The following is a 12,201-nucleotide window of genomic DNA, read 5'->3' on the forward strand; positions in this document are numbered from 1 at the left end:
AGTGGGACTAGTAGCACAGTATTAGTGATAGAAAAATTAAATGGCAATGAAACATTTACTGATAAAACTCCAAATTTTAACACAAACATTTTCAGAATTAATACATGAATGTATTTCAGCACTGCCTCAAAATATGCTTAGATGTGTCATGCTTATTCATGTCCAGACCTGATATGTGCACTCATATTTCCTGCACTGATCACTCTGTGTCTAGCACACCCTCTCTAAGATCACCTCATACACAGGCTACAGTATGAAATATTGTTGTTCCTGGAAGTCAGTAGCAGATTAAGTGCTCAAACCAAATGATCCCTTTTTTCCCACCAAGCAAGTGCTTTGACTTCCATACATGCAACATGTATGGAAGTCAAAACGGCAGTTTATTTCAAGGCTTTTCTGCACCAGATGTTTGTCAGACCTTTTTTATTTTTGTCTGCTCCGGTAGAGAGTTTTATGCTTACAGTAAAATTACTGCCATACTTTGACACACTAGCTACTCTGTGTTTTTAAAAATCCAGGCTCAGTAAACAGAGATGTTGTCCAGAAATGATTCCTGAGTGGCCCACTAAACAGCATAGTGCTTTTATTTTCAGTTGTTCAAAAGCAGAAATTGGGAGTTGTATTGATTAAGACTGTTAAATAGAACACACGTACACATGCGATTTTTAAAGCATTTTTAAATTATTTGATTCATTTATTGTTTTCTGCTATTAGATAATATTGCTGCAGTGTTGATTGCATTTCACTTCTTTACCCACTCACAGATCCTGTTATTTTGGCATGCCCGTTTTTCTAAAAATAGGTTCCCAAATTTAGTTGTAGAAGTCAGTGACTGATTGCCATAATAATGCTGAAGAGAGGCGGTAATTTTCGACTGGGTCATACACAATGGTTGGTCCATCCTTTTTAAATATTTGGCTCCAAGGCTGAATACTTGAGGCAGAAACAAAGCCTGTGCTAAAAAGTAAGCCCATTGGGCTGTTGCCATAGCACCCCAAGGCCTAGATATGTAAACTCACAGAGAGAGACTACTCTGCTAAATAGTCCAGAGTCCAGTCCATCTGTCATAAATTTAGGCCCAAAAGGCCACAGGTGCAGATTGAACTAGGAAAATAAATATGACATTTAGACAAAAGCCAATTTAGAACATAGAGAGAAAAAAATGTCATATTTTCTGGTCTGTTCACTTAAATGTGCCCAGAATGAGCAGCCCTGCTGCCAGCACATTTTTTTCTCTCTATCTTTGATTCTCAATGTGAAATATTTCTCCTCTATTGGAATTATTGTAATTGAACTGAGACCATTCAAAGCTCCATGTTAAAAAATATATATACCAGTAGTTGTAAAACACATTCCTTTATTCCATGCTTCTAAACATAACTGGTGTAATAAAAGTACATCTACTATTTTACTAAATATTCATTACAAATAACTAATGACATGTCAAATGACTTACTGTATTAGACAGATTAATAAATGGACAATAAATAAGTCTTATGCACAATTAGTTTTTTATCCAGTGATCCAGAGGACTCAGCTCATGGGCCCAAACCTTATAGATTTTGCTCATTTTATTCATGCAAGTCTTCTACTGACTTCACTGCGAGTCTTCTCTGGTTTAGGTCTCCAAGATTGGCCCTTGTTTGTTTAGGTTCAACATGCAAAGCATTGTCATGCTTTTCAGTAGCATATTTCTTGAATTAGTCTGCATCCATCTGTCTTCTTATTGTGAACACAAAGACGTAATCATTGAAACGTTTTATTCCAGATGACAAAGTTTTCATTAGTTCACTCTCTCATTTTGGATGGATCTTTATCCAAATTAATATCTTCATTAAATTTGATACAGTCGCAAATTTAATGAAGAAGTTAATTTTCCACTGGGGGTATGAGAACTGTTGGACAAGTGTGTTTCCTGTTTAATAGAATAAAATCTCTCAAGAGGGCCACTTTTGGCCTGAAGCCATTCCTTGCCAATAATGTAGGCCAAATGCTAATGAGACTGGACTGAGGCATCTTTTTTTCTCTAGTTAAGTACCTGGTGTCCTTTACAAAATAGCCTAATCATATTCATGAGATTTTCCATTATAATCTTCTTCTGTGAGCCTGTAGCAGGGTGGATCCGTGCTCCTGCCCTGAAGGGGTTAAAAGCAGCCCTGGGAAGGGGCCGTAGCTGGAGCCAGAAGTCTGGGCTGATGGCAGGAGTGGCTGCAGCTGGGGGCCATGCCCCAAACTGAGCCACAAGGTGGTATAAGAAGGCCAGGGGAGCCAGAAGCAAAGGGAGTCTCTCTCTGATTGGAGAGGGAGACAGGCCTGGCTGCTGGGGTACTTACCCAGGGGACTTAGAGGAAGGCAGAGCTGGGGAAAGGCCTTAGGAGCTGGGAAGCCCTAGGCTAGCAACTCCCCAGGCTGCAGAGCCTAGTTCTAGGCCTCCCAGGTATTGGGCTTGCAGAGGGGCAGCCGGAGGGTGGGTAAAAGCAGCCAGTCCAAACCCCTTGTTGCCTGTGATGATTGGCTAATACACTGCAGTCTGCCCCAGGATGCGGGGGCTAAACAGAGACTGGCAGTAGCCATGACTGAGGTGATGTGGGGATAGGAAGTGGGGGTTCCCTGGGGGTGGGGAAACCCAGTAAGACTGTGGGGTACTGCAGGAGGCAAGAACCCTGGGATAAGGGCACTGGGATCCTGGGAGGGACACAGGGGGCCAGCAGAGGACAGGTGGGTCACTGGCCTGCAGAGGGTGCTCCGTAGCTGGAATTGAGCTAATTCCCCAAAGTAACCAGCAGGAGGCGCTGTGGGGGTGAGTCGACTCGTTTACAGAGCCATTCACTGAATGAACTTGTACATGGAGCCTGCCAGTGGTCAACAAGGCTGTGTAATTGCTAACTTGATTTTAAGATGCTTTATGGTACAGCATTTAATTCTTCTTGTCCATTTTGGATTCATTTTCGTTTACAGAAGCATGACAATCAGAGCAGATATTCCTTTCCTGTGAAACAGTTCTGCAAGCATTTTCCTTCTTTCCAGGATGTGACTCATTATAAAGACTAAATATGTGTGTAACTCAGAGAATGTTTATAAAAATCTCCATTTGTTCTAACACATGTTAGCATAATTGTCTGATAATAATGCTCAGTTTTTGATTCTCTATAAAGGTTTAGTAAGTTAGCATAGCTAATATATTTACAATGTACATTATTTTTGCTGTTTAGATTAATCTGCTAGAGCCATGGAATGTTCAAGAGTTTGTATCTGAAAACCAGGCTTCCTGCAGTCTTACTATTCCTGCTACTGTGCTATGTGGTATTGGTTTTGCTCTATCTAGCTAACAAGGGTTTTTGTTATAGTATCCTAGAGACAACCTCTCTTTAATGCAGAAGTTGAGATCAAGAATATTTGAGGTAACTGTTTCCAGAGCTGTAAGTCTACAGGGAGGGCCTTCTCAAAGGAGGACTCTAAATTCTGAGATATTTCCCCCCATTTGGTACAACAAAACTCAAATTTGTTGTCCGGCAGGCTATGCTGTGTTTACTTGGGATTTTTCTGAAGGGGTGAAATTGAGTATAAAGAATTCAGCTTGGTTTTTTGTTCATTTGCAGGATAGAGAGTTCTTAACTGACATTTTGATGGTAGCCTCCACAGCATCATATCTGTCTCACTTCTCCAGACTCCCATGAAAGGGGATGGGGGGAGCTGCATTGATCTAAGGGATACTTACGCTAACATCGTCTGAATTCTTAGTTTAGCTTGCAACTTCCCAGCCCTTTGTGCATAGTCCAGCGTTGCCAGACTTTATTATGGTGAGCATTTGATGGTGGTCTTAAAACCTCAACTTCTGGATTCATTTGATTAGGGGAGAATGCTTTGGAGTGTTTTGGATTGTCCATACTAGTACATTCCTTCAAAAACTGGAAAAGCAAATGTTAAATGGATATACTAGACACTTAGCATACTGGATTCTTCATTCTTCCTTCTTCAAAATCTCCCCTCTTCCTGGAGCAATGTACACAAAAAAGCAAACACAAGAGCTTTCCCCAGTGCAATGAACAGTGAAGTCAGTGGGAGCCTTCCCATTCACTCAATGGGCCTTTAATTAATGGGCCTTTTCAAACTAGACTGCTTTACCTGTACATGCCCAAGCACTTACTCCAGCATCTGTGATGTAACATATCTTTGTTCAGATCACATTACTAATTGCATTGCAGCATTAATCTCCCCATAGTTTATAATGTGGCCGTTAGTTCCAGTCATCTATAATTATAATCAACTTTTTTTTAAGTCTTATCTGACAAGGACAGTAGTTGACCGACATATTATGTAACACACCTGCATGATACTCTGTATATGAGGAATACAGGAGTTTTGGAACCCAAGCAATATTACTGTTTAAATATCTGTTTAAATAATAGATATTAGTACTGTTTAAATAATAGATATTATAACAATAGTTATAATGCAGGAGTTTTGTGGTTCCTTATGAGAAGCCCTTTATATACCTTCTAATTTATTATGTAATTTATTATTTATTTATTATGTTATTTTTTGTTAACATAGTGGAAATACAATTTTAAAAGGATAGCAATTTTCGCAAATCAGCAAACAGATTAAAAGAGAAGGGAACTGGGAAAGATCAGTCTGACACCTAACTACTTGTAGAGTCTCTAAAAGCTGATAAAGTATGATTCTCAGTCAGTGGAGCTGGTGGGTTTTAGAGGATGGTCAGTTCCTAAAGAAGCTGGTAACTATCATTTTTGGAATTCAGACCTCAGATGACTGTTCTAAGAAGAGTCTGAATTTGTCATACTTACAGTACAAAGTTAAGTGCCAAGATAATAGAATTCTACAGGAGAGGCGAACCACATAAAGCGTCAGTTTCCTTGGTATTTTGTATGTGACCCAATAGAACCCAGCCATCTTTGGTATTTCAGTCCCAGGTTTTTCCAGTTGGATGCCACATGGATCTTTGTGAGAATCTTAATCTTTAAATCAAAATTTTTATGGAGCCTGATGATATGTCTGTTTATATCACAGGGTTCTGCAGAAAGAGATCTAGTCCCAGATATAGGGCATGTTGTACAAAACTGAAGCCCAGTAAAATAGATCATATTGATATCATGCCTGTTAACTTTTTAAAATGAAAAAAAGATGCAGGAGTTAATGCTCCCTTTGATGTGTGCATCTACCACCCATTAAGGTTAATATGAATTATGCTGTTTCATTTTGAGGAGACTTGATTGTATGAAGCAGTTAGTATCTGAACGAGGCACTTTCCCTGTTCATGTTAGGGATGCTCAGGCAGCTAGTATTTCACTGTATTCATAAAAATGACTTTGAAGATGATAGTGAAGGCAAGATCTACAGGACTATACATAATATATAGAGATAGAGAGAAAAAGTTAGGTTTATTTTACATTTGAATAGCTTGAAACTAGTTAAGCCATTCTTGTTCCAAACTTCCTAAAATAATTCCTGTTTGGGCTGACATGAAGCATGAGGAAACAGACAAAAACAATATTTTTGTGGCAGTTATGATGGACGGGAAAAAGGGAATGCAGTATATCTTTTCTACATATAGGAATGGAATGTTTAGGAATATTGTGATTTCTAAATTTGGTTGTTCTCATTTGTGTCACCCTATACATAGGCTTTCAGTGATGTGTACATTTTGTTTTATTTTAACCCCTTTATAATTGCTCACCATAATACTACTGGGTGCAAACCCAGGATAAAGCTACTTTAATCTACAGAGTTGCATTTAGCATTCTGTACATTTCTTAAGTGTAATATGGAAGTTCAGATTTTTCATCTTTAGACACATTTGAAAAGAAAAATGGAAATGTTCTTACATTAATTTTTGTTTAAAAAACAAAAGAGCAGTGGTGGCTGATAACTTTAAAACACAAAGGAGAGAGCAAACCAAGTTAGTGGGGGGCTGGAGGATTAAGACACGTCAATGTACAAGTAAAATGTGTTAACCCTCAGGATCCTTGGTACTCGTCCTTGGTAAACTACAGAGATACTGATGATGGATACGTGCTTACTTGGCACCTAGGAATCCTGTATGGCATCTGACCATGACACTCTTCCCCGACCTTGCAACACACAACCATGTTGCACACACTCCTCTAACTTGTGGCCCATGCCTTATTCCAGCACAGTTGCATTATTTTCATTAATTTATATATTTTTGGTCTAAAAATGCACTTACTGCTTTGAGTACACATCTGTAAGTGAATAAAAAGTAATACCAAATGCAGTTGACCAGCAGTTAATGCTTAAAATCAAGAAACTCTGCCAGTACCTAGCTATGAACAAAAATACACTCCACCAGAAAAAGAGGGCAGTTATCAGCGAGTGGAAAACCCAGTCCTCAGCCCCATGCACTACGTGCCTTAGTAATCTCTCTCTCTCTCTCTACGGACTCACTCTGTAGGTCATAGATTCATATTGATACTGCAGTAGCTTTAGAATGTTTGAATTCAAAATGAGGTTTGGGAGCATTTTATTGAAAACCCAGAAATTTGGGTGTTAAAAAGCACATTTTCAACAGTAACATGACTAAATATGTCTGATATTTATATGTATTGTAATGCTTTTGATTTAATAAATATTAAATAGAAAAGCAGAAGTGTTACCAGACTAACAAATGACTATGAATGAAACAAGAAAACAATAACTAATAGTTAAAATTCTCACCAAATCCCTCTACAACATAGATGGCACAATAAAGGTATCCTGTCTGTTCCCTGAATGGAAAACCTGACACTCCCTTATTTAACCTTTATGCCTCCCTTGTGACAGAACTGTATCGGGGAAAGGAGGAGACGGAAACTGAGCTTCCCAAAAACTATGTTTTGGCAAGTTTCTTGGAAATGAAAATCTTCGTCTGCCTGAAACGACATAGGCTTGTCTTGTAAAATTATGTACAGCTTAAAAGCATAAGATACTTGAGTAGGCTCATCTTTCAGAACTGTGTACATCTTAAGAAAAATTGGAATAATATCCAAAGTAGAGAATAAGGTATTAAAATCTGTTTACACTAGAAACCAGTCCTTGGGATTCTGCAGTCTTCTGTTCTAATCAAACTAAATGAATAAATAAGAACTATCTATTCCACAAGCAGAATGGAATGGAACAGGGCTGCAAATCTCTTCTATATGATCTGCTTGTTTCTGCTTTGTCTCCTTCTTGCTCTAACCATGACATTAAATTTACTCTTAAGCTGATACTTGCATCAAAACTAGGAATTCATTTTCAAGAATTAACACCTGACATGGTAAATTGCAGGTAAAGTACGGGGATATTTATTTCCCATAGATTACATGAAACATTGAATATTGCTATGCCATAATTGAAACACAGAACAGGAAAAGGTGCTTCTAACATCACTTTTAAAAACTAGTGTCTCATTTACTCTTCCCATTTATTTTAGGTTTTTCTTTCTATTCATGTGCTGATGAAGTCATTGTACTGTCCCAGCAGGCCACAGGTGACTCATGAAAAGACTGTTGAATTCATATCCACTTATTACTGGATGCATATTTTCAAAGAGCAAGCACTGCCCTCTTTCTCCTTTGAAAATTACCCTTACCACCTGAGTGCCCAATAAGTGACCAGAGGACTCAAAGGAGATCCTTTGAAAATTCATCTGCATGTGCAGAATTTGGGCTAAAGTTGCCATCAGGTATTTCCATGCAACTCCACTGACTATGTGGGTGATTGGAGGCAGAATTTGATCCTGTCTGATTTGGAACTGTACAGTTTACACCTCAGGACCAAATCCTATAGTCCTTTCTCCAAACAAACTCCCAATAAAGTAACAAGTTTTGCCTGAGTCAGAGAACTAGATGAGGACTGTCTGTTCATATTCAGTATCTAGATAGATACTGTGTGTTCATATTCAGTGGTAGTATGCAGATGTGTGTAATATGTAATGGAAAACATAGAACTGATTTTTACTAGTGGGAAAATAACCTCAAATGAGTTAGAAAACTAATTTCCTTACATTATGTCATGATTTCCTTTCATACAGCACAGGGGGTTTAATTATCTAGTTTTACTTGTATCACAGCAGATATTTAATTTTTTTGTCTTGTATCAGATGTAATAGGTAGAAGAGATGTGTGCAAAAGAGCAGTTACTCTTAAGCTATGCTGCTTTGAAAACTTTTAAAGATTAATTTTATTTAAAAGAGAGAGATTTCAGTGCTTGAGATGTCTTTGAAGTTTATCCCTACAGATTTGATAGCAGCAAAGCTACAAAACTCTCTCTATCATGCAAAATTATTAAAATTAGGAAAGCCCTCTTTAAAAACAAATAAATACGTGATGATCCAACTTTTTTTTTAATTAAACAAATTGAAGTGTAATTGTTTGATACTGGGCAGGTTGTGTTCACCCACATTAATGGAAATAAATTCTGCACTAACCCAAGACATCAAAAAAAATCAGTCTAGCAATGTCAAAGAGTTAATTTGAAAGCAAAGGCATCACTCTAAGAGCTGTCTCTCTTTATAAACCTCATTAAAACATGCAAAAACAATGTCCGTTTGTGTATTAGTGGCCCATTCTCTACAGTATTCTAATGGTAGTTACATGTGTATCAAGGCTAGAAGGATGCTCCTTAGGAAATAATTTCTGCACTTCTGTTTTATCCCTATAATATATTGCCTCAAGGAATTACCCGAAAGTAGTGTACTAGCAGGGGGGCATAGGAAGCTATAATTGATGTGAAATGTGCTGAACATGATTTTCTACTTCTCATAAATGTTTCTCTGTATATAATATATGTGGTGGTTTTCTGCCAGGCCAGAGAGAAGATTGTCACCATGTTTGGAAATATGAAATGTAATAGCATTCCCCTGTATTTCACTTTGAAGCTGTTTGCCATGCTACAGGGTTTGTTTAAACCCTAAGGTCTTTCACCCATCAGTTAGCAGGGAGAGAACACGGGGGGAGGGAAGATGACCTTGAGATATTTCAGTTAACAGAAGCTGCATCTTAAATAGTTGAACTTTACTGTTTAAAAGACATGCATTAAGAAATGTAGAAATTTTGCATTAGAAAATCCCAGACATTTAATTTAGCTTTATAGTTAATCTAGCTTCTTTTCACAAAATCTTTAGAAGAAAAAAACAAAACAAATGTTCTATTTTAATTCTGTGAGTACCAGATTTGATGCACACAATAATCAAGTTCCTTCATTAGGTATTATATGAGATATCCGTCATCTGCAAGCACATAATGAGTGAGATACTCAAAAGTGCTCAGTATTGTCCTAACTGTTCCTATTGACTTCATTTGTATTTTTACTGTTGATTGATGTGGGAGCCATACAAATACAAACTTTCTGGAAATCTGCAAAGCACCAGAAAGGTTAACATTCAAGACTTCAAGGCTTTTAACAAATTCAGTCTTTTAAAATGTTCCTGGAGGACTAATGTAAATTATTGCTAAACCATTATCAGTCCCAGAAATTAACCGCAAAAGTAAAGCGAGAGTAACATTTTTCTCCCTGTTTGACAAGACTGTGATTTGATTGGTGGCGAAAAGAAAGCCAAACACTAAATAATAACAATGCGCTGTTGTTTCCTTGTGCTGTTACTGCAAATGCTTTGTCTAGTGGATCAAGATCTATGCATAACTGAAGTTCTATGGGGCTGATTCACTTTCATTTATCTGTTTTCTGTCATAAGTGAAAGGAAAATCATTCCTGTGGCACTGCTTGTGTGGTTTAATTTTTGAGTACTCTGTTTACTAATGAGGAAAGGAGAATGCCTGTTTGGTGATGGTGAACTGTACTAATGTTTTTCTCCATTTGATGGCTCCCATGGGCATCATATTATATTTCAGAAAATGGTGGGTTTTTTCATAGTACTGCATGATGATGGTAACAGTGTGGATTGCTACTTCAAAACCAGAAGATCCAATCAAAGTGTATCATTGACTTTCTTTTTATCTTTTTTGTCTCTGTGCAAGAGCTTTATTCTAGACTAGTTGCCCCTGGCTGTGAGCTGAGGTCATGTCACATGGATCATTTGTATACTGAGTTTTATTCAGCCAAACTCTGTGTTGCTTTCCAAATTCAGAAAAGCCCAAAGCAAATACATTTACTCATCTGAAGACTGTGGAATTTGCTTTATCATTTCATTATATCTTACTATGTCTTACTTTTTCATGATCCTACCAGTATTCCCTCATATATGCCAAGAAGAAGGAGAAAACACTTTATCCATTGTTCTTCCTGATCGGATTTTGTATAGCGTTGTATACCTGACCTGGGTGCGTGTATAGCAATGTATCACATTTCTGTAGGACTCTTTTTGTGAACTAGGAAAAAACCAAACATTCCATTTACCTCAAAGTACAGGTTTAGGAAATTCAGGTTGAGGTTGGCAAAGTCTCCTAAGGGATTTGGGACCCATTTCTTTAATGTTGAGATTTGGGTGCCCAAACCCCTTAGGCAATGTGTACGGCTTTGTACAAAACAAATTCTTACTGTGGTAATAGAACTGTTTCCAGTGGTCTTTATGACATCAGTGAATTAAAATGGCTTGTAAAACAGCAACTTCTCTTGTTGAGTGACTAAAGCTGTTTTAATGACATCAATGCTGCAATTCTATAGCTTTCATTGGCATTAGGATAGATTTAAAGTTGCTATTTGTATTTAACATAAGGGTTTAATGCACTGTGTCCGCAGGAAAAATAAACTCATACACGCATTATAGAATTTTTTTTATATCTGTCAGCATTCTACTCAACATAAACCGGTGTCTCATTATTTTAGTACATATACATATAACATTGACGTTTATTATTTTGTGTATTTTGTATAGTGCAAGAATTTTAAAGTCAATCTTTCCTCCACCTGCACCAAATTTCACTTGGTCTTTACCGTTTTTGTGGTTACAATACTATGCAAGCTACTTAAGTATGATAAAGCTGCTACTTATTAGTTTTGCAATCAGCAGGAGATGTGGTAGAATTACCTGAATTATACATCAAAAAGAACTGAATATTTTTTGTACCTGTGGTAGATTGTTAATAAAACTAATACTCTTCACAGAACTAAAAAAAATAGGTATTGAGCCATTATTATGGCATTGCATGCTTCTGAGCATTTTGTTTTTCATTCTGACTTCACTACATATTTTAACCTTCAGTACAAGAAATTTTGTTCTTGAACATAAGAAGAAAATTTCTTCTGAGGTTACTTCATAATGAGACTATAATTTAGGAGAAGTAAATTCAAGGCTCATCAGAGATTCTCTGTGGTAGGAATAACACATGGGACTTATTATACAATAAGTAACAGAAGAGAAACAACTATGCAATACATATTCATAAAAATATATCCTTCTCCCTTTGGTGTTAAATGTAGGCTTATTACATTAAAGTATTTCAGGTTTTGAAAGGAGAATGTACTTACAGATCAAATATCTATTTCTGCAATCGCTATAGTTATAATTATTATCCATATATTATTCAGTAACATATTTCACTTGGAATGACATTGATAATTATTAATATAGTCTAAGATTAAATATGTATTTGTAGCCTCAAATATTGTGATTTTTTGGTATAAACTTAGGTTATCCCTTTTCACTGAAAATAATGATCTGGACATGTAAAATATATTTTAAAAAGCTCTACCAACATGCTACCAGCAAGCACAACATGAAAACTGAAAGAGAAAAATATATTTCAATACAAATGCAATCTTTTAAGAATTTGCTTAGTTTATGGATTTGCTTCCTTTACCTAATGAGTAATCCTTTTTATTTCAAATTAGAAAATTATTTCACTCAAATAGGACCTTGGCTATGACGTGAACTCTCTTTGGTGAATAATTCTTTCTTAGGTTCTCCTTGACCAAAGGACTTGGGTAGAATGGGAAAGGGAAATTACATAAAATATTTCTAAGCTGAATAGAAAAATGGAATAACAGATTGTCATAAACAGATAGCTAAGGGTTAATGTCTCTTTCACCTGGAAAGGAGTAATCTGAAACACCTGACCAGAGGACCAATCAGGAAACAAGACTTTTTCAAATCTGGGTGGAGGGAAGTTTGTGTCTGAGGTCTTTTTCTTGTGTCTGTCCCTGTCGGCTATGGGAAGGAATTTTCTGTCTCCTGCTTTCTAATCTTGGGAAGACTTGGCCAACCAGGTAAAGCGGGCCAAGCGAGTGGGAATGGTTACACGT

General features: G+C 37.0%; 1 protein-coding gene across 2 annotated transcripts in view; it reads left to right on the forward strand.

Annotated features, from left to right (window-relative positions):
* PCDH11X (protocadherin 11 X-linked) overlaps positions 1 to 12,201 on the forward strand; it is a 970,783-nt gene that overhangs the window by 806,329 nt on the left and 152,253 nt on the right. The window lies entirely within an intron of this gene.

Source organism: Gopherus flavomarginatus, chromosome 8 (assembly GCF_025201925.1).
Source record: "Gopherus flavomarginatus isolate rGopFla2 chromosome 8, rGopFla2.mat.asm, whole genome shotgun sequence".
Classification (NCBI taxonomy): Eukaryota; Metazoa; Chordata; order Testudines; family Testudinidae; genus Gopherus; species Gopherus flavomarginatus.